The 24,496-nt window shown below is 32.2% G+C and overlaps 1 long non-coding RNA gene across 2 annotated transcripts in view; it reads right to left on the reverse strand.

Annotated features, from left to right (window-relative positions):
* The window catches only part of LOC145673771 (uncharacterized), a 51,864-nt gene that overhangs the window by 22,528 nt on the left and 4,840 nt on the right, over positions 1-24,496 (reverse strand). The window contains exons 1-2 of one of the 2 annotated variants that reach the window (XR_014128802.1): positions 20,798-20,833; positions 9,924-10,103 (exon numbers count right to left, since the gene is read on the reverse strand). This is a non-coding gene — a long non-coding RNA (uncharacterized LOC145673771). Of the gene's footprint in view, positions 1-9,923; positions 10,104-20,797; positions 20,834-24,496 lie in introns of those variants that run through there. The other variant, XR_014128801.1, reaches the window with a different exon arrangement.

A 24,496-nucleotide genomic window follows, 5' to 3' on the forward strand; every position in this document is an offset into this window, starting at 1 on the left:
TCTATCATTTTAACGTCCTCTTCCTCTTCTTCACTTCGTTCTAAAAGTTTTCAATTAATAGTAATGACAAATCTTTAGCCCCAATTACCCTATATATGAATGAATCTATCAGTCTCATGCATCAAACAGAAAAATAAAAACATAAAGTCGATTTCCAATGGTTTACAATTTAACGTCCGGTATACGGACGTGAAAAGTTCGTGGACATGAAATGTTATGCAGAAACGCAATATACGGAAGCCAAAATGATAGAATTATATATATATATATATATATATATATATATATATATATATATATATATATATATATATATATATATATATAATTATTTAGAATGAACTTGTTTGTGTCTACAGTAAAGTTATTATAACCATGAAGCAGATTTTGTCAAGCTTGCACCCCCCTAAACAACACACACGGAAACAAAATAAAGCATTGGCTACATCACAACCACAAATTCAAACTGTTTTTCAAATATATGTCCATGTTAAATTGATGCAATCTTTCCTTATTACGGATCATTTGATTAACACACAATTTTAAATTAGACATTGGCTTTCCTAAATTTTTAACAGTTAGTTTTTCGTCATATGATAGAGACGTAAACGGATAATTCAGTAAATTACTCTTTATATTCAAGTGTGCAGGCGGGACATAGAGCCCGGTTCCTCCATTTACACCTAGCATTCTTTATCTTTGCTTCAAGAGAGCTTGGTTTCTCCTTTATACCAGCGTTTGTGTGCAAAGATTTATATATACATATATATGTGTGTGATGTATATAAAATCAGAGGGGGCTTTAGTTATCTCCTGTATATCGTCCTTTTTTCTTTCCCTTTTTCCTTCTGTTTTTCGTTATTATTACTGTTATTATTATTATTGTTATTCGTTAAACAGTTTGGTTCATGTCGATGTGGCCACACGTATGGTTGTTTCACTATGTGGTTATTGTTTCTGTTGTTTCGTTATTTTGTTGTTCTTTCCGTTTTCTTTTATATGTTTCGTCTTCCGTGTCTCGTTATTTTTTTCTGTTATAATTGTTGTATCACTTACTTTTAATTCTTGTTTGTTTGATCTTTTGGTTCGATCTTTCGGTCTGCATTAGCGTCTCTTTTTGTGTGTATGTGTGTGTGTGTGTGGTTTGTTTCCGATCTCTCTTTTGTGGTTTCTGGTTGTGATTTTTGACTGTTTATTTTTTTCCTCATGGGTTTTAGTTCCATTTTTTTTCATTCTGTGTTTCCGGTTTCCTTGTTTGGATAGATTTCTGTTTATCTCTTCGTTTGGTATTTTTCCTTTTTCTATTTACTTCTGATTTTCCTTCTTTTCTTTATTGTTTCCTTTTTTATTTTCCGTTTTTTCTTGGTTTGTTTTGGTTTGTTTCCATGGCGAGTTCCCACATATATGATTTTTGGCAGGTTTTTCTGTTTCAAGTCTTTGTTTTGTGCCTAGGATTATTTTCACGATGGGCTTCAGTTCTGTTTTCGTATAAAGGTTTCCTAGGGCCCGTTTCTGAGTTAACTCCATGTGAACGTAGTCGTTCTCATGGGCAACCGACAACCGGTCCCCCTGTGGTTGAATGTTTGCGTAGGAGAAAGGTTTTGTCACCAAGTCTAATGTAATAATATACATAAGACTATCTAGCCCTCTCCTTTCTAGTGATGAGGCAGGGGCAGGTGGTTACAGAATTTCTCCCTCACATTCCTTTTTTGCCCAGCATGTCTCGAGGTGTGATGGTTTGGTGCGAGTGCTATTCCTTTTTGCTTTTCATGCTTTTTTCTAGAATTTTGGTGTCTGTGGTATAAAGGAGGTCTGTGGGATTTTTTCGAGCTGTCAGTAATCTTTGAGGAGTGTTTGTTGTGTCTTTTATTGCTATTTGGTAGGATTATGTTTCAGTTTCTGTGTGAGTTTCTCGGGTTCTTTTTCAGAACAATCTGAATTGTTTCGTGTGTTAAGAAGTGGAAAGTCTTTTCCCAGTACTTTCAGTTGGTTGCGGGTTGGAGTTTTGTTTGAGAGATTGCCTATTATTCTTTTCATTTTTTTTGTTTCTTTTCTGCTTCTGCTTGCTTTTCCTTTCTCTTCTTTTTATTTTTTCTTTTCGTCGTTATTTCGTTGGGTTTGTTAATAGTGGTTTATCAGTATTGCGTGGGTAGGGTATGTAAAATTTTAACTCTGTCTTGAAGTTTTGGTGGTCCTGAGAGAGACCCTTGTTCCTTTGGTGTTAGCTTTTTTGTTTTATTTTTGGGAAGTTTTTCAGAAACTCGTTAGGTGTTCTATCGATTCCCTTCTTGGTTTTCCTTGTGGGGTGTTTTTGTTTCTTTCTGTGGTTTGGTTCTTTTCGGTTGTGGTTCGTTCTTGTTCTTGTGGTGGTTGGAATATTTCTTTTTGGGAAGTCCAGAGCTACTTGTTTTTCTCTGTACTGCCTATTTTTTATCATGAGGGCTAAAACGAGACTTCTCTGTCTAGGGCAAGTTCCCCCATTTTTTAAAATGTTGGTTCTAGTTATCTATGGTGTTCAATGACTCGTCTGTTTATTTCAATTTCAGTTTTTTAAAAGTATATTTTGTGTGTTTGGTTTCAAAATTGGTTGGTACTTTGGCGTATCTAACCAAGTTCATATCCGATTTTTGAAGCCGTAGTCGTAGTAGACTAGCTTGAGTAGTGTTTTTAAAGTTCTCTTTCCATTCCCCGCTCAGCCCTTAGTTGGGCCAAGGGGTTCCGGGTTGTTTGCTGGTTTTGGAGTATTGCTCCTTTACTCTTCTCTTCTTTTCTTGTTTGGCCTTGGTTCACTTCCTCCGGACTTTGGCTTCTCCATTGTGTTAAAGGGTATCCTTTGTTTTGGGTTTTCCGGAGTTTTACAGTCTTGGAAGATTCGTATTAAAAAGTACTTTTTCACACAGGTCTTTACGAGGTATAGGAGTTTTCGTGGTGAGATTGTGCTTTTGTACTGACATCGATTATTAATTTCTGGTATTAATGACTGCTTGAGATGCGTTGCCCCAGGATAGTAGGGCTCCAACTACTTCGACAACTCGTTTCGTCAGCCGGGACTTCTTGCGTGGTTTTCTCGTTGCAGTCTGCTTCCAAAGCCATCTTTATATTCAAGTGTGCAGGCAAGCAAAGCCCCCTCTGATTTTATATACATGACACACATATATATATGTATAAATAAATCTTTGCACACAAACGCTGGTATAAAAGAGAAACCAAGCTCTCTTGAAGCAAAGGAAAAGAATGCTTCCATATCCTACCATGTCCTCCCAAGTTCGTAGTGCCACTTAATGTTTTTGGAAGATGAAGACAGCCTTAGGAAAATCACGTGTACTGATTGCAAGCACCTGGAAGATTTTGTCAAAGATTTGGCAGCTCCAAATCAATGCATTCAGTGAGTGAATTAGGAGTGCAATGATACCGGAGTATGGCCTCAACTCACTTTCATTTCTCTTCAGACAAGCTTTTCTATAGGAAAATGTGAAAGATATCTCACTTTTGAGACATCATTTATCTTTAAAAAGAGGATACAAAGAGGGTTTTAAAACATATCATAATTCAATCTATGGCTTACATCCACTACTTTGAACCTGAGACAAAACCAATTTGAGAACAGTAGAGAACACACCTCATCTCCTCTCGTAAAATACTAAGTGAGAATGTTCGGAGTAAGGTGATGGCCAAGATATTATGTAAGGCCGCGCCTCCATTGCATCCGAATGCGACTGCGAACGCGAATGCGAATGCCAACTGCGAATTCATGTGCCTCTACTACATCCGAAGTTTTGTGAATGCGAATCAAGTTGCAATATCTCTTTCAAACCTTCAATGTGAAATATTTTTGCTTGAAAATTCATATCTTAAAGTTTTCAGAGTAATAATAATAATAATAATAATAATAATAATAATAATAATATCTATTAATTTCCTTTGTGTGCAAAATAGAGTGAATGTCACTCCTGTTATTATTATGCTTCTGTGCTAACCGCTATTTGCACTTTAAAATAAATTAACTAAATAAAATTAGAGATTGCAAAATCAACCAACTTTCTAAGAAAATTTTCTCCATGAGTAAAAAACCCGTTTTTGCTATTTCAAACATATTAGTCAATGATTACATGTATTCGTAAAATCATTATTTGAGGAACAAAGAGGAAATATAAATTGAATAAAAAGTTGCAGTTCGTGTATTAATTAAATCTTCATATTTTAAAGAGAAAACAAAGAAAATTATATATATATCTTCCACTCCAAGTTCTTTACTTACATCTGCCCACAATTTGTTCAGGACGTGAAATTTGTGGTAATCTGGATGAGCTTGGATCCGCAATGGAACTTCATCAAAACCACAATTTATTAAAACATCAACATCTATTTCCAGTTTTATTTTCATTTTTATCTCCGCAGCTCGCAACGAACACAAAACGAACTTTCTTCTCTCACGTAGCGCTCAATTTCTCTGCAGATAACTCTCCATTCGCACGAATTCGGACGAACAATCCCAGCATGTTGGGATCGTTCGCATTCGCATCTTTTCGTCGGTTTTCGCAATTCGCAGATCGGAGCTAGTCGAGGCACTCCAATTTATTTACACGTGCTGGGTAATTCGCAATCGCATTCGGGTGCAATGGAGGCGCGCATTAGATAATGTGTCTGATGAAGGCAAAGTTAATTTGCCGAAACTGTAACGCTATTATTTATTAGTTAATATATGCTTTGGTCAGAATTTGTCTTTTAATTTATAAAAGAAGTTCCAAAGCTAGAATGAGTGGCATTGTCATTTATCACGAGGATTTTTAAATATATAGTATAATGTGCATTTAAACTAATATAGCGTACGTTTTTCTCTTGGAAATAAATTTTGAATAATAAATATTACACTCAACTCTTTATGATGTGAATATTTGTAAATAAAATAGCAACACCACCATTCGTTTCTGACATTAAATTATCAGGTATTAATAATGAATTTCCTTTAATTTCAAAATTACCCATATCAGGTATTCCCCTACAAAACGTTTTTCTTTGCATTTGCATCTAATTTTGGTATTACTGAACCATAACACCATAATTTATCATTAAATTTTATATTAAACATTTGCTCACGTTAATTAAGTAATCGATTTTCAAAACATGTTTTTCCAGCCCTAGAAGGATCATCGGTTTAAATAGTAGAGGGATTTTGAAACTTTGACATCTTGTATTCAAATAAATGAATACATAGAGCATTTTCTTTATAATCAAACATACACACTTATACATTAAACATTGACTTTCTATGTGAAAGGAGAATATAAAAAATCACTGGGTTATAAAAATATTAAAGCTGTCGAGTTAAAATAATGACACACTCACAGAGTGTATTTATAAGCTTATACAAGAAGCAAACGTAGCGTTTAAAAATAAATTAAGAAAATAGATTAAGAAAAATCAATTAAGAATAAATTAAGAAAAATAAATTAAGAATAAATAATTTAAATGAGTTACAGCACGAAAAGAGACATTAATGGAAGACACATTCACTCGTTCGTGGACCTATAACCGTAAGGTACACTTGCATGTTTTCATATGGGTTCATCGTCAGTCACGTTATGTTCGTCAATACGTTTACTCTTTTTGTTGACTTCACGGTGTGTCTTTGTCTCTCTACTTTTAAGATGCGGAACCCCGATTTACGCACGATACTATTTAAATTTTTATTAATGTGGACTCTAATTATTCAGACACTAATTTATAGAACCTTTCGAAGTTAATTTTCTGAGAGGCCCTATCGTTTAGTGTAATCCCGCTAATTTTGAGTATATGCCGAACACCCCCTTGGGCATTTATTAGCCTCATACCGTATTTTTGGGCGCCAAATCCTACAAAGGTTTTAAACCTCGAACCTTCTGGTATTTGATCTGTTAGATCACCCAAATAGTTTCCAAGCTGTAACAAAGGTTCCGCATTTTTTCTGTTAGAACATGATACTCTCTCTATCACAGTAGATTGCTCTGTCTGGTCCTACAATCGTAAGTAGTTCGTACAGTCTAAGTCTAGCACACGAAGTATTAAATGCGGAAACTACAACATTGGAAAACACTAATGGAACGTTTTCAGTTTGAATGTCTCTGTAAGTGGTAATGAAATGATCATAATTAATTGGGACCACACTTTGAATTTAATACCGTGCCGTTGTTAAATGACTGAGAAAAGTTATGTCATCACTATCGATCACACTCTGTGACATATCTGTGCGTTGCCCTATTTACAATATAATCAATTGAGGTATAGTCTTGCACATTACCTCAATCCCGGGTTCGTCCTAATGTTATCATAATTCAACTGTCTGCCTTCATGGGCATAATATTCTTCTATATATTTTTGGTTGTCTTCTGTTTTGCAGTAATCAGGAAAACGAGACATCCTGCTTCATCTGAAGGAAATAATTTACATAAGTTCCTCACAGACCACGTGATTTCCCCTATTCAGGATCCATGAGTTCGAATTCCCATGTTTCGTGTATATCGAGTATTTCGTAAACTTTTTGAAGAGCAAGGTGTAACTCTAGAGTATAAATGTTCCTGTGAGACCACACTCAGTATCACTATGAGTGCAATCATTAGTGTTTTCTTCCTCCATACATATACCACAAAGATCGAAAAATAATCGGGCTCCACCAACGTACGACAAGATCGGAAAAGAGGTTCTTTTCTGGCAATATAATGCATTTTACTACACTATGAATATTTTCCTCATCTGGAAGCTCTGGCCCCGTATATATCTTAGGTGAATTAACAGGCGTAATTTTACGTGCTATTACCCAGAGACAAAGACTTGTGATATCGAAATATTTTATGACGCCATCACACCTACAATTAACATAGGAACGAAACACCAGTGCGACCGCCGTTGTAACAATTCTTAAGAGAAAGGGAATCAGGCAGATTTGTACAATGTTCTTGAATAAACCTTTGTACTGCCATATCCGTCTTTACCTTGTTATTCCAAGAACATTTCAACATTTGGTATAAGTTTACATTACGGTGCAGTATTGTTTACTCGTACCTTTTTCCATTGTATTGTACAAGTCATGAGCATCATGGCGTCATGGTTTGAAGGGAAACAGGTCTTAGAAGCATGGAAGTAACAGCCAAAGAAGTCGAAAGCAGCGTTAAGTTCTTTATTCCCTCCATCGACCTTGTACCTACCAATACTCTTTTCCCCACCTCTCCTAGCATACTGAATTTCTACCCCTAATTGGTCTTCCATATACATAAGCCATTGCATAGCTTTAGTACTATATTTGGTCTTATGATGTAAACCCAACGCAGGAATTACAAGAATAGTATTTTCAGGTAAGTGCAAAGTACGTTATGTTCGCATCGCAAGACTTGCAATGGTGGATGAAGTAATGAAACAATGTAAACAATTCCTTTTCTCTTCAATAATGTCGCTAAATTTGATTATCGCTTCTGCTAGAATTCTAACATCATTTTCACAATAAGAGAGTATTTCCTTTTCAAGGTTAAACTCCTCGACACTTAGCGCACGTTCTTTGTGTCAGATTTCCAGTTTGTTGTCTTTCTTCCGTGCTTCGTGACTAAGGGTCGTAAACTCAAGGACGGGATAGGGGCAACATAATTTTGATTTTTTCAGTATTAAAAAAATATGGGTAATCTCCCTTCTTCAAATTTTGAGTAAGACCTAAAGTTTCAGTATTTTCATAATTTAACACCATGGAAAAAAGAATCTCTGAAAAAATACAATTGATAATGTTAATATTAAAAATTTTCGGACCGTGGATAAGGACATTAGGAAGGATATGCTGCCCTTCTATTAGATTTCTAAGGTAGAAGAGACCATCGTAACGACTAGAGTTATGGGCGATTGCCTCTATCTTGCGAAAGATTGGACGCTTTACTAACACATGGTTAATAAATGCCTTCACCGTCTTAAAAGAAAACGAACGATTTCCAACATTATCATCGCACTTTTACAAGGCTTATCGATGTTTTTCCTTGTACATGCGTGACAAATGTGCTGACAACAGACGAGCAAAACTTCTTGTTCCCATTCACCACAATTATTCGGCGCCTTGAACGCCATTTCTACGTCATACGCTGTGTACATAAACCTATTAGTATGTACAGGTCTTTGTCTCTGAGGAAAACATGTGTGGTTTACATCTACATGCATACGACATGTTGAACAAAATGTTTACCACTCACGTGATCAGTTATTCGAAGTCTGTTATCAAAGATGACAAAACAATCAATGGAGACCTTAACATTATCACATATAGATCTACCCTCTTTATTACGCTTCCCATGATTCTCAAAACATACACCCTCAGCAAACTCTCTACTGCATGCACATTTAATTTTGTTAATAGTATAATCGCGTTCGTGAGTATGTTCGCAAAAAGAATACCGAGTTTTACACAGTGTTTATGTGACTTTTCATCATAACTTTTCAAACAATAACAACAATACTCCCGTGGCTTGAGGAAAGATTTAATGTTACGAGTAAGTTCGAAATGGCCACAGTGTCACCTCTTTGATTGTAAATAAAGATGTTATTTTCTGCAGGGTCTACCAGGTAACAAACTATATATTCCTGGTTATTCTTTTCATGCTCCTCATAAATTACAATATGATTATCCCCTTTCAAATAAGATTGCAAAGCGTCAACATCTGTAAAGTCACAGCCTCCCTTAGTTTCTACGTTAACTCCTGCCATCTCGCATAGAATTTCTGCTTTAATAAGCCATGTATTACGGTGTCTTTTTAAATTACGTAAATCATATTTTGTACCGTAGAGCTTTACTTGGCTCCAAATAATCGCAAGAGGGAGACAATGGAAATTCTTGATTTGTATTCATATTAAACGTTTTTATAAATAGTACTGGTATTTTGAATATTTTTCAACTGCATTCGTTTTGTTAGTTTTTACAATTCCATACATGCTGTCGACAATGTTGAACCGAAACAGTACTTCCTGCCCCATAAAGAAAAACTCATTCGAATTTAATACATGTTCGAATGAATTGAGGGCCGTTCTAGAAGGGAAATTGCGTTTTCTTCCCCATTGCACATACACGGGCTTATTGTTTGTAATATTATTACTATCTATGTATAGCCCGATATAATCCGTGGGGCGTTAGTTGGATAACACATGTTCCAACACAAAATCATTTTAACTTTCAATACAGGCCTCTGGGTTCTCAATGTTCCTTTCTTTACCCACAGGTCTAACGGCAATTTTATGCCCGTAAGATGAAACTTACGAGACGTGTTTCTACTTTCTCTAACAACTTCGTAGTTACTATTTGTCTGATTTTACCAGTCATTATTATTATTACTACTACTACCACTTATATTACTATTACTAATACTACTACTGGTACCAGTTGTGCTATTACTATTGTTGCTCCTGTATCCAACCAATGTTGAAAGAGGGACGTATGTCGGACCGGGCTGAGTGGAAAACTATTTGTTCCCATAGTCATGATTATCCTGTACACAATGTTGAGGAGGGAGGTTCTCCCTGTACCTGTTGCGTGGATGTAACTACAGCGTCATCCTCCTTTTGAACCATTATCTTCATCTCTTCAACGGAATTTAGATAGCAAATCCCATCTAATCCATCTACAACTGTTAAATCTTCATTAGTTAATTTATTTGTATTATTACTCAAGTTATGGTTTTCTTGAGGGGTGATGACTATGTTATTTTCAAATGGGATTAAGCATTATTCCGAAAGAAACCGCGTCCCAAAATAAAAAAAGTATGACAGCTCTGTATCTTTTATTATTTTCTACCTGAAATCCTCACAAGATAATAAATACATAAGCCTGATCATAACTTTCATATGTACGGAAAAATCCCTGGACAAACAAGTCAAAAATGTCAACATTGAAAACGCAGTTCTGCAGAATTAATATGTCATTACCTTCAAAAGCACGAAGGGCGCGTAGCAGTGTGTAACACCTCTCCGATCCCCGATGTCCTAGTCATTGCATTTCTATTATGCCTTTAAGATTCTCGGGTAATCGTTCAGGCCGGGCACCAGCTTCTGAGGGTATAGTTCATCCACAAGTTTGAGCTGTTCGGATAGGCAGAATAAATCCATCTAAAACAGATAAAAGAGAAACAAATGTTTTGAGTTATCAAATTCACTTTTACTATATCACTTTAATGATAATAATGTAAGAAAAGAGAGAGAGAGTAATCTATATTTTCAGTTAAATCTTGTGTAAAAAGAGAAGAAAGCAATCAATTATTTTCAAGCAACAGTTACATATTATGTAAAAATAACAGAACAGTAATTTATTTTCAAGCTTCAGTTTAATAATAATACGTTATGAGGGCAATCAAATTATTTATGAAGAATAACTAAAATTTAAAAAGTCTCTATATTCATTAATAGAAAAATAAGCCAAGGAAAATTGCAAAATGTGTAATTTCATTTTCTAAAAAATTAGTCTGTAAGAAATATAGAATACACAACTCTCAATCTCTAGTTAATCTCTGGTAAATCTCACTAAAAAAGATGACGTTTTCACGTCGATAGTCCCGCCATTGATCCAAATGGAATCTCTACTTAAAAACTGGATTTCTCTTTTCCGCTTCTGCATGTTCCACTAATAATTCAGAAAGGATTAACTTACTGTAATATAATAATAGGTCTTAGTGAGAATCTCATCTCCTTTAAAATTATCTATGTATTTAAAAACAATTGCTTAAAATGTGGAGTAAATTCCTATTTGATCTGTTAGGTATGACGGTGTAAACGGAAATGATATCAAAACCGGATAAATAGCTATTATATCACCTCCGCAAAGCGTCTGACCACTAAAACCTTCAATACTACTAAATCGGATTATTAGGTAGACAGTCCCTAGTTCCAAGAATAGAGGGGACATGTCCCCTCATTGCCCCAGTGATCTGACATAATGATTTTTTTAGTTTCGATGAATTTCCCCTAAACTATATATAACAACAAGGGATTGGTACAAGTGAAGTAGTATTATTGCTGCGCGACGCGATGTAAGTAACTAAAATAAAGAAATACGTTACAAGTTATTAAAATAACTTTTGAATATGCTTTAAATTCGTGGATCGCGACCAAGATCAAACCGTTCGGATTCCAAAATTAAAATCAGCACCTCGTAACTCCAATTCGAATCTGTGGATCCTTATATCAAATCCGGATCCATGTGACTATTTTAATGTGCACGTTTTAGTAATGATGGGTTTTGTGCAGAGTCGTTGTGACGTATGATTAGCGTCATACTAAACGCTTGACTATTACAAGAAACATATGTTAGTCGAACTTTTTAATATGACACTAATCACGCATCAAAACGACTCTGCATAAGGCTTCATATGTTATTTGCAAATTAATAGTAAGAGTAAACTGAAAATCATCCTTTCGTTTCTTTTCTTTATAGATCTGTTCCGCCATGCAAAAGGACCAAGAAACTAAATCGTAAGACTTAGGCGAATGTCCGACAAAACGAGCAAGCACGTGATTGACAAAGTGAATTCTAAAAGGCACTTCTGTTGTCCTTTTGTGTTATAAAATGGCATTTTAAAAATATTTTTCAAGATATTCTCCTCATAACGTTAGACCTGGAAGGGAATACCAACTTCCCAACACGTACGACTCAATATGCGGGCAATACCGACTATTCAAAGAAAGAAATTGGAAAAGGATGGCTACTCGACTTGTCATAAATATGTCGGAGTATTTTTAGTGGATATGCACAAAAGATGACCAGATTTATTCGATATATCAACTCTGTGGGTGAACAAATTCTGTCATCTTGATTTAGAAAGGGAATTTGTTTCTCTCTCCTTTTCACCCACACGCTCTGAAACGAATTTTTAAAGTTTTTCCTCCTACATAATGTCATTATTATTAATGATAAAATAATAATAATATTAGAACAACATGTATAAATATATCTGAATACTAAAAGTTATATTATTTGCTTACTGGTTGACTGCCGATTTCGATCGACGAGAAGTCTTCAGGAGGTAAAAAGTCATTCACGAAACTAAGGAGCAAGTATTCTGGCTCGAGCCAAAAATCGTTAAAAGTTATAGGGCGCTGGTCAAACATCTTAAAAACTGTTCCGCCAGATTTTGGGTTGTCAACGGCTCGAGTATCTCGGCTCACAGCTCATTCAATATCGAGCCGAACCGAGAATTGAGCCAAGCCAAGAGCTCACCTAACCGAGCCTGCTCAGTTGAGCCGAGTCGTACCTAGCCAATTAACTCGTTTCAATCAAGCCGGCTCAAGCCGATAGCTCAACTGAGCCGAGTCGACTAGTCATACCAACCGAGTCGACTCAAGCTGAGCTGAGCGTATGTTTCAAAACAACCAAGCCGGCTCAAACTGCTTGCTCAGCTGAGTCGAGCCGAGCCGATTGACACCACTGCCAGGGCTGGTTCGAGCTCAAAAATTCGATCGAGCAGGCCTCAGCCTTGATGGTAAGAACTACAGTACATACTTATATTGGAAAATGAAATCTTTGAGTTTTACGTCCCATGGTTATGCCGGTTAGGCTAAAGGAGACGGTGATTATGAGAAATGAACAAAACGGTGGAATGAAGAAAGTGGGAGGAAACGGGAGAACCCCGAGAGAACCCACGCACACGGTGTTTGTACACGACAAAGTTCACTAATTAAAACCTTGCTACGGGGTTGACTAAAGAATGGTTATCAAAATTATATTCAGAGTCTCTGAATAGGACGTAGTATTGGACGAAGTTAATCACATGTGACTAATTAATCTAGAGCAGAGCCTAATCTTTTACCCACGATTCAGCGTACGACACAACATTTCGTATTTCGTAATTCATGTATTTTCATTTTTACAGACTACGCATGCGCTCATCTACTTTTCTGTAGTTGCCACATTTATTTTACTCACCGATGCATTGGGGTTCTATAAGTTAATCATACCCAAATCATCTTTTTAGTTGTACTAAAAGTAGACTCTGAATACCAAAAAGTGTACCTTCTTTATTAAAGAGTTAGTATGCTAACTAACTAGTCTGTGACTAACCTTCGATTAACGAATTCTCATTGAATACCGCCCATTGTCATCAACTCTGACCCAAGTAGTTGCAATCGAAGAATTTCCTCAAAATTATCCCCAGTGGTCCCGGAAATAGGGGTGGGAGATGCTTAGATGTTATGAAATACACTATTGTTTAAACGACATATGATGACAGGTAGGGGTGGGGTAAAGCTAGTACACTATTGTATGTATAGGAGTCACACAAAAGAGAACAGTAATAGATGTCAAACTTGAAAAGATAAATGATTAGTAAAATAAAAGAATAATATAAAAGAGAAAACCTTGGAAATTTGTTGAACAATAGTAGATTGTTATAAAGAAAGAAAAGAATAATAGAAGTACACAATACATTGTAGATGTATGCATTTAAAAGAATATTAAATAAAAGAAAAGAATAATAAAAGAGAAATCTTGCAGCTGTATGCTTTAAATAATAATAATTTAGTTGTTGAACAATGGTAGATTGTTATAAAGAAAACGAAAAGAATAATACAAGTACAAAATACATTGTAGTTGTATGAAAAGAACTTTGAATAAAAGAAAAAAGAACAATAAAAAAGAATCCTTGCAGCTGTATGCTTTAGAGAATAATAATTTAGTTGTTGAACAATGGTAGATTGTTATAAAGAAAAAGGAAAGAATAATAGAAGTACACAATACAGTGTAGTTGCACGCTTTAAAAGAATTTTGAATAAAAGAAAAATGAATCATAAAAAAGAAACCTGCAATTGTATGCTTTAAAGAACAATAATTTGGTTGTTGAACAATGGTAGATTGTTATAAAGAAAAGAAAAAATAATAAAACTAAACAATACATTGTAGCAGGAATTTTGAATAAAAGAAAAGAAAAAATAATAAAAAGAGAAACCTTGGAAAATCATTGAACAGTTGCAGATTGTTATAAAGAGAAAGAAAAGAATAATAAAAAGAGAATAATAAAATGAGAAACCTCGGAAAATCATTGAACAATCTCAGATTGTTATAAATAAAAGAAAAGAATAATACCAGATGTTGATGTCGTGGGAAGTTGAAGAGAACATTGTATAATAGATGAAATAATTATGAAAAGACTTTTAAGACGGCGGGCGATGGCGGAAACGCGAACGCGGCGCGGGAGAACGGAAAACACTTGCGTGCGCGGACGGGAATAAACTTGAAAATGAAGTAAAATACAAGAAGATTTAGAATTTTAAAGACAATTGTATTTACCTTGAACGCATATATGAAAAGAATTTTGGGAATTTTTTGTTGTTGTAAAGAAAACATTTTACATGTTTGTATTGTGTTAATGACGTGTTTAAATTTTGCTGTTTGAAAGGAATAGGTGACTTGTATGAACTTGATGCTGTTGATGGGCGCCATCTGGTTTGTTTGAACTGTTTAAATACGAGAGTTTTATAAAACGTTGTACGTATTTTAGCTATGGCTGGTGTGCAGAAGATTCACGCCGATGAAGAAACTTTGCTTTCTCCACAGAAGCTGAAGACAGAAAATAGGGATTTGCCAGTAAACTCAAGACCGGGTTCTCCAGATAGTGTGGAAACTATTTATCATCATCTTCGGATGATGATACAGATATTGAAGAATTTTTATCAGGATCAAAATCTTTGTTACCAACAACGTCACGATTTTGTAGATTAGATTGTGATTGTGGTATATTTAAAGTGGACTCAAAGTGCATTTTAAAAGATATTTAAGACTTGAATATATATAAAGTTTTAATTTGTCATGGTTGTCTTTAAAGTGTGAAGAAACAAATGGGCGACGAGTGTTTATTTATGAGTGAAAAAGAATTAGAAGAAAAAGCAATAGCAAGTTTAATAGACACTGAAATTGGTGAACTGGTTTATATATATGCAAAATTACATGTAATTGGCACATGCACAGAGGAACTATTTTATGAAACGTATTATGATTTAATTGAAGAAAGAGAGAACAATTTTATGTGTGAACTGATTGACATTTTTAGGATGAATGATAGAAAGCATATGCGAAGTGAACTGTAAATGTAAACTGAACATTGTGTTTGTGTTTGTGTAAATAGTATAAAGCCATACAAAAACTGAAACTAAGATTTATACTTTAAATTCTTGACTATGTATGTATGAATATTACGTTTTCCGAAATAGTTTTTGTGTATTATGTAGTGAAAAATATATTAGTGAAGTTTTTGTTTTAAAACTATAAGTGTATACTTATGTTTAAACATTATTTCTTGTGAACATTTATGTTTATTTCTTCATGATATTGGTGCTTTTGCTGTTATACAATGAATTAACTATTATAGATTTATTTGAAGTGTTGGAAGAACAACATAGTGAAAACTCAAGTATAAACTTTATACGCAAAGCGCGTGAACAGTGAATTTGTTGAACAAATTATACCGTTTTTCTTAGAACGTAAACATGAATTTTTAACATGTGTTAATGAATACACTATTGACATACAAGTTGTTAGGATTTCAGATCATGAATTTATTATTTGTGATTTTTTGTTTAACTCTGTGTGATGATACAGTAAATTTGAATTGATTAATAAAATCACTAGTAGAGTACAATGTATTTCCGTTAGGTTGTCAAAAACAAATCGAACATTATACTTACACGGATTAACTTGTAATGATTTGTAATATTTTCATTTAACAGAGTTAAATCTGTGTAATATTATTATTATATTGTATTATACATACGTAACTTTATACATTAACTTTGCAAACAAGATGCAACCTTTTAATCTAAAGGTGCAGAAAAAAAGCATTTGTGAATTAAAAATACATTTTTGCAGTAACTAATAATTTTAATTTGGAAAATAAAACATTGTGCATCATAAAATGTATTGTATGCAAACAAGAAATAACAATAATTATTATTGTGTGTAATGATTGAAAATAACATTAATTTTTTCTTATTAATGTAATTTTATTGTATTGTAATGTGCTGAAAATATAAAGAAATAAACTTAAGCATTACAATATTTTTTCATGTTTTCTTTTTTAAAAAATGTCAATGAAATAAATAATTAGAAAAAAATTTTGAAAATGTTTGAAAGTAACATAAGTTTGATATTTTTTGTATTTACTTATATTTTTGGTGATTAATTTTGTTTCACATGTTTGCATTATTTTAATTTTTCGAAATATTACTTTACATTTTAAGAAATTATTTAAAGATAAATACGAATAATAAAATACTTAGCAAAGTATTACAACTTGAAATATATATTTTTCTTAGGGTACAATAAAATTTGAAACTTAAATAATTTATTTGTGAACCAATAAATAAATGTTCCGAAAATACTAAAAGTTGTGTAAACGTATTAATAACTTGTTGTAAAAATGTTTTGAACTTTTCAAACAATTCGTTTACTACGTAAACTCCACTTCATTATTTATTTAATTATGTGTATTATGAACACATTTGTTTTTTTTACGAAAACTCCCAAGAATAAAATTCTGAAATAGTAAAACTACTATGGAAAGCTACGCTGTTAACCTAGAAAAGTGATTCCGAAAATACTAATTAATTTACGGATCGCTTCCAAAGAAAGCTCTGCTTATGTATTATATCGCTTCCTTTGAAAACTCGTTGTTAAAAATGTGATCCTACATATAATTCTTTCGTGTTATTTCAAGTAACACGCCTTGTAGAAAATGTTTGGACAATTTGTTTTACTACGTAAAGTTTTTTTTATTCAATCTCTCGTATTATTAACAGATTTGTATTTTAAGAAAACTCCGTTTTTATATTTTTCGTGTTATTTATTATAACACTTGTTAAATGATTTGAAAATAGTAAAAGTTTTGTGAACGAATAAAAAATGATTCGAAAATATTAAAACTTGTGTGAACTTCAAAAAACGTGTAATAACATTAATCGTGTATCGGATATCGAATAGAATTTTACTTCGTCTTTCATGTTACTATAGTTGAAAAAATAACAATATACATACATACTTGTATAATGAAAAGTAGACTCGTGTTGCACTTCGAAGCTGTATTCACAAATGGAAGCAATTAATATTAACTTTTGTAAGACGCATGCGCAGTTGTTAAAAATTCATGTGCATGCGAAGACTTATTTATGTATACATAGGGACATTACCTAAATAGTATAGTATTTGTGAAGATGTATAGTAGACGGGTATATCATTCCGAGTATATTTCGCCAAGACAGAAACAACTTAAACTTGCTAATAGGGAGAAAGTTATTTTTGTAGATGATGATAATATTTGTGGTGAAGTGAAATTATTATACCCTAATGAAGAAAATTGTAACTCGTTTAGAAGATTTTATGGAAATGATGATGCAATACAATTTGAAAAAGTGTATCCTAATACGCATAATGAAATTCATGAATTAGATATTGTGAAGTGTAAGTGCAATCGATTAAAGTAAGTGAGTTGTGTATAAAAGACCTTTTTGAAAATTATAAACTATATGAACCACTACTTGGTAGTGCTTCTTCATTAAGAATACCCGATGACCGCGTACATTTATGTTTATTATCGTATAATAATCGTTTAAAACGTGCTGTGTGGGAATTTGTACGTAAAAAGGAAACTCGTGACATAGAGTTTGAACTGTACTTGAAGAAACATTCCTTAGACGATAATTACAGACGAAACAAAACGATCTTAAATGGATTTAATTTATCATATGAATCACTTACATGTTTAGATTCTTATTTTGTATATTTAGTGGAACTGTTTTAAAAAAGACAAAAAATGTTTACAGGAAGCAGACCGTGTGTGTATGATTGTAGATATTTCTTTGTGTCTGAACAGTGCATGTTGGAATGTATTTCAAGATGGAAGCCATAATATATACTTTTATGTGTTGGATGTATTCAAAATAGCCGTATTTTAGATGAACGTGAATGTAATACTTTGGACTATGAAATGTTATGTTATAATGCATGGCGTGTTATGGTAAGAACCGACACTTTTGATGAACTGTATGAAATCTTTTCATCATATCATGATATTCAAATAGATGATTGGAGTTTTAATTATGCATTATATAATATTTTATTAAACAAAAATTATCTCGATTTAATCACAGAGCTATTCTTAAAAAAAGATTTTATTTACAATTTTTAATTTGTTTGATGTGTTAGTGAAATAAGTAAACAAAGTGAAAGTTATACATTGTAAATACAATAAATTTTGTATTGTAGAATACATATAATTTGAAACAAAAAATTTTATTATGATAAAATCATTGACATTTACGTGAATATAACATTACATATTTTTTATATTATATATTTTACAATTTTATTTATGAAATATGTAATCACTTTTAAATTATGTGAAAAATAAAAAATATAATTTCGATAAAAGTATTTTTGTTATTTTTATTTGTTTTTAAATTACATAGTTTGTAATTTGTATACAGACACAGATAGTTCGTAATCTTGTACGCAAACGTATTTAGTTGTAATTTTGAACACATTTGAATTTAGTTTGTAATGTTGTACCCAGATGTTTTTATTTTGTAATCTTGCAAAAAGATCGAATTACAAGTGATAACTACAAGTAATTACACTATAATTACACTATAATGATACATGAGTACTACACTATAATTATAAGTGATAATTACATAATTATTTTAAAATAATTTTAATACATTATGAAAACTATAAAATGAAATATCGTAAGCGAAGAAAAAGAAAATATATGAGAAAGAATAAAATAATCATATTTGAAATACATATGCAAAAAAACCTTATCAAAGGAAACTAACAGTATAAAAAACAGAAAAGAACTCATGTTTAGTTTATTTTGTTAATTTTAAATTAAATTATAGCTTATATTTGTACTTTAATATGAGGACAGAAAATTTTAACAATGAGTTTTTCTTTAGTACACTCACATTTCTTCATAGGATGGCAAATACAATTTACTTTGACTAATTTATTAGGAAAATAGAAAGAAGAATGAGCTTCTAATGAAGCGAATTATTTATAAGATCTGAGCATAGCTGTTCTGAATTTGCAATGCAAATCATCCTATTTAAATAGATACGATTTAACTAACAGTTTGTAGGGAGTCAAACCAACAAAAATTTGCACTTTTTGTAAAAAAACGAATTTGTTAATATAAGAAAAAGATATAAACTAACAATTAAAAAATAAGAAAAAGTGTTTCTACAAAAAGTTTACGGGAAACTGTAACATGAACTTTATTGGTTAATGCTAACGACACTTCCGTCAACAGTTTGTTTTCATATCTGCCTAAAAGTATAACAGTAATGAAAAAAGATTTCTTAGTTAACGTATACTATGTAAGCAGTAAGTTAAAAACATGAAAACTTATTGTACATAGTAATATAAATACTAGGAAAACTATATTCAAAACATAAAAGATAAAACATCTACACATATACATATACAGTTAGTAATACAGATACGATTGTATACTGAAAAGCAATATAAAAAGTGTAAAATTGCAAAAATTATTTGCTTAAAAATACATATACAATTTAGTATATTGAAAAGATAGCTACTTTAGAAAAGTGTAAAATTGCAAACATCAAGTGCAAACACTTACATACATATGCAATTTTATTATAGTTAAAAACAATATAGCTACTTTTAAAAAAATTAAATAGAAAAGATCAAATGCAAACACTTACATGCATATAGAATTTAGTATACGTAAAAATAATATAGCTACTTTAAAAAGTGTAAAATAAAAAACATCAAGTGCAAACACTTACACACATACATATACAATTTAGTATACTGAAAAAACAATATAGGTACTTTAAAAAGTTACAATAGATAACATCAAGTGCATACACTTACATACCTATACAATTTAGTATACTCAAAACAATATAGCTAGCTTTAAAAATGTAAAATAGAAAACATCAAATGCAAACACTTACATACATATACAATTTCGTATAGTCAAAAACCAAAATATTTACTTTAAAAAGTGTGAAATAGAAAACATCAAGTGCAAACACTTACATACATACATATACAATTTAGTATCCTGAAAAAACAATATAGCTACTTTAAAAAGTTACAATAGAAAACATCAAGTGCATACACTTACATACATATACAATTTAGTATACTCAAAACAATATAGCTAGCTTAAAAAATGTAAAATAGAAAACATCAAATGCAAACACTTACATACATATACAATTTAGTATAGTCAAAAAACAAAATAGCTACTTTAAAAAGTGTAAAATTGAAAACATCAGGTGCAAACACTTACATACATACATATACAATTTTACTATAGTCAAAACAAAATAACTACCTTAAAAAAGTTAAAACAGAAAACATCAAGTGCAAACACTTACATACTTAAACAATTTTATTATACTCAAAATAATATAGCTACTTTAGAAAAGTGTAAAATTCCAAAAATTAATTGTTGACACATACGTACATATACAATTTTAGCATACTGAGAAAAAAATATAACTAACTTAAAAAGTTAAAATAGAAAACATCAAATGCAAACACTTACATACATATACAATTTTAGTATATTGAAAAAAAACAATATAGCTACCTTAAAGAGTTAAAATAGAAAACAGCAAGTGCAAACACTTTCATACATATACAGATGAGTAATACAAATACTGAAAACTGAAAAGGAATTGAACAAGTACATATCTATATACAAATTAATAAAACGGAAACATAAAAGTAAAAAATTTTAACACGTTTACACACGTTTAACACGTTTACACACATTTGGTATACTTACATTCTTTATAGGATTGCAAATAGAATTTGCTCCGACTAATTTATTTGGAAAATAGAAATAAGAATTATTTATAAGATTACAGCATAGCTGTTCTGAATTTGCAATGCAAATGTCCTATTTAAATACATACGATCCAACTGAAATTTTACAGGATTTTTAATATTTTCGCAACTATGTTGCTTTTACGACTAATTTATTAGGAGAATATAAATAATTATTAAGATTACAACATAGCTGTTCTGAATTTGCAATGCAAATGATCCTATTTAATTAGATACGATCCAACTAAAATTTCACAGGAATTTTAATATTTTCGCAACTATGTTGCTTTTACGACTAATTTATTAGGACTAATAATTAGTAAGTTTCCACTGTAAGTGTTCTTAGGAGTATGCTATGCATACGATTTAACGATCATACAATAAATAAAAATAAAAAGTATACTGGAAATCAAAATAATTACTTTAAAAGTATACTACATAATATAATAATATGTATAATAAGAAAGTATATTCAAAGAAAAAGGATAAAACATACACACATGTACATATACAGTTAGTAATACACACACTATTGTATACTGAAAAGCAATATAAAAAGTGTAAAATTGCAAACATTAATTGGTGACACATACACAATTTTAGTGTACTGAAAAACAATATTGCTACTTTAAAGTTATAATACAATACATGAAATGCAAGCAATTACATACATATATATAAATGAGTAATACAAATACTCAAAATTGAACGAGATAGCATTAACTGTGGACACTTACTTTAGTATAGTGAAAAACAGAGTGGCTACTTTTAAAAATAGAAAGTTTTAAATATACGCGTCTGAACATGAATGTGGTGAACGTTATTGTAAAACATGTTATACATATGTAAGCGATGACCATATTTGTTTTGTTTAAACGGTTACGATGCAGCATGTAGATACCTTTTTGTACATCATCTTTGATATAGAAACAATGTTGCTTCCTAAAAATGAACAGGGAGAACAAGAACATCACGTGAATTTCGTGAATTATATTCATGCCTGCTACAAGTGTAAGGACACGAAGCTTGATGATACATGCTTTGTATGCGGAGATAAAAATGGATTCCGTTCATTTGATTTCCACAACATTGACGAATTTGTTAATCATGTATTAATAACTCGGCCAATGTTTAAAAAATTCATTGTACTTTCCCATAATGGCAGTAACTATGATATGCAATTCTGTGCTAAACCTTTAATAATAAACCATCATTTTACACCTGAAGTAATAATGTCAGGGCAAAAATTTGTTGAAATTCGTTTAGGACAAAAGATTTTCTTCCGTGACACGTATTTGAATATACACAACCAAAATTATGTAAGCAAAATTTCTGAGCTAAAGTATTTTGACCCTGATTCAAGGAGCACCGAAGATCGAAACCAACTTATTGTCTGGCACGAAGAACATGCTGCAAGTGGCGAGGAGTATAATCTCCTAGGGAAATGATGGGTATTGTAGAAATGATGTCAAAATTTTAGCAGAAGCTGTCATTAAAGTTTCAAACTTAATTGAAGACAAAAATAATGGTATCCAATGTTTTATCGTCGCGCCAACTATTGCAAATTTGGAAATACTGACGTATCGTACCTTATATTTACCCAAAGAAATTATTCCAATTATTCCACAAAGGGGTGCCCATCCCCCCAAAGCTGATGGCGCACTCCCCCCTAAAAATAATAATCTCTTCCCTCCTCAAAACTCAAGTCCTCTAAAAACAATTGCCCAGTGTAGCAGTAGTTTTTATAGTACTAGTAATTGTTAATTTTGGTGTTGCTTTTATTTCCTGTAGTAGTATTATAGAATGCTTGTAGTAGTAGTAGGGGCAGTAGTAATTATAAAAATGGCATTACTGTTATTAGTGGTCTTGGTAGTGTACATTACTAAATATGTTCTATAAGGATACTGAAGGGTATAAAAACTTCTACACACTGTGTATGGCACAGGTATTCTTTTTTACAATTAGTAGTATTATTTTTTCTTTACAAAATATTGATATAATTCCCTTTTACATGAAAAGTTCCCTTATTTGAACGGCTCGTGAAGTAACAAAAAGAGTACAAAGGAAATGGGATGACATATTATTAAATCAGATAAGAGAAAGGGAAATAGTTTCAGAAAATCCTATTGATACAGACCGTCTTAAAGCACTTCATAAGAAAGAGTCCGGAGCATGGTTGCAAGCTACACCATCAAAAAACATAGGAACATTTATGGAAAATAATATCTTTCAAATAAGTGTAGCCTTACGCCTTGGCATAAATATGTCATGAATTCATGTGTGTATGCCAGAATCAAATGGACGCTAAAGGTCTTCATGCTTTGAGTTGCATCAGAAGCAGTGGGAGATTTTCACGCCACGGAGAACTAAACCAAATATTAAAGCGAACTCTCGCCAGCATAGACGTTACTAGCATTTTGGAACCAACAGGAATGTTACGGGATGATGGCAAAAGACCAGATGGAATTACTTTAATTCCCTGGAAAAGAGGCCAAAGTCTAGTGTGGGATGTTACATGCGTAGACACTTTCGCACCCTCATACATAACATTAACCAGCGAGGAGGCAGGAAGTGCAGCCGAGGCAGCTAGTAAACGAAAGCATTCGAAATATTCAAAATTAAAAGAATATCATTTTTTCATTGCTTTTGCTACTGAAACTATGGGTGTTTTTAGTAAAGAAACAAGTAAATTTTTGGCAAATTTGGGGTCAGCTTTAATTATAAATCAGGTGACCCTAGAAGCAAACATTACTTGTACCAACGGGTAAGCCTTGCCATTCAAAGAGGCAACGCAATAAGTTTTTTTTTAAATTCATTCCCATTCACACAAAATGGATCAATTTTTTTTATTTAAAATAAATCCTAAAATATTTTGAAAAAATTACCGTATTGTAAGTTTGGTTGAGAATTGTCAAGAATTATCCATGAGAAGCTCAAAATAGTACACGTGTACAAGATGTTCAACATGTACCGTTAAAAAATTTAACTTCTGCATTTCTATTGGCATGTTAGGTCATTTATTTGAAAAAGCTGTTATACAGAATCATGTACTCCTTATAAAATGCTGCTAATTGTTTGTGAAGTCTGGTTAAATCAAAACAGTCTCAGGTTTTAGACTCAGCTTTTTTTTTTTTGAATTTATTCCAAAATGTAAATTTTGATGTATTCTTATTTTTCTTGTGCTTTAATATGTTCAAACCAGGAGAGAATATATTTTTTTTCCATTTTAATGAATTAAGGAAGTTAACAGCAAATATACTTACTATTAAAATATGTTAAAAGATGTTACACTTGCTATTAACATATGCTGTTAACTCACTCCACAATATTTTACAAACGCAAGCAAATGAACAGAAACTTGAAGAACACAACGAACGCCCTCTTCATTGCTTGCCTGTCCCGATACTTTCTTTTACTAGAATCAAATATCAAAAGTAATCTCTTAAACAAATTGTGGTCGGTCAAACATTAGTTCGGATTATCGTTTGTAAGAACATTCTAACCTAAACTTATGTGACACACATACCTCTTTCTATTTAAAAATATTGTGTAGTATACAATATGTGAGTTTAAGGTAACATTGACGTGGGAGACCCGGGTTCGATTCCCGGCGAGAACACATGTGGTTCGGATTTCATGTTAATCAGTAGGTCCCATC

The sequence above is a fragment of the Thermobia domestica genome, chromosome 17 (genome assembly GCF_964235325.1).
Source record: "Thermobia domestica chromosome 17, izTheDome1.hap1.1, whole genome shotgun sequence".
Taxonomy (NCBI): Eukaryota; Metazoa; Arthropoda; class Insecta; order Zygentoma; family Lepismatidae; genus Thermobia; species Thermobia domestica.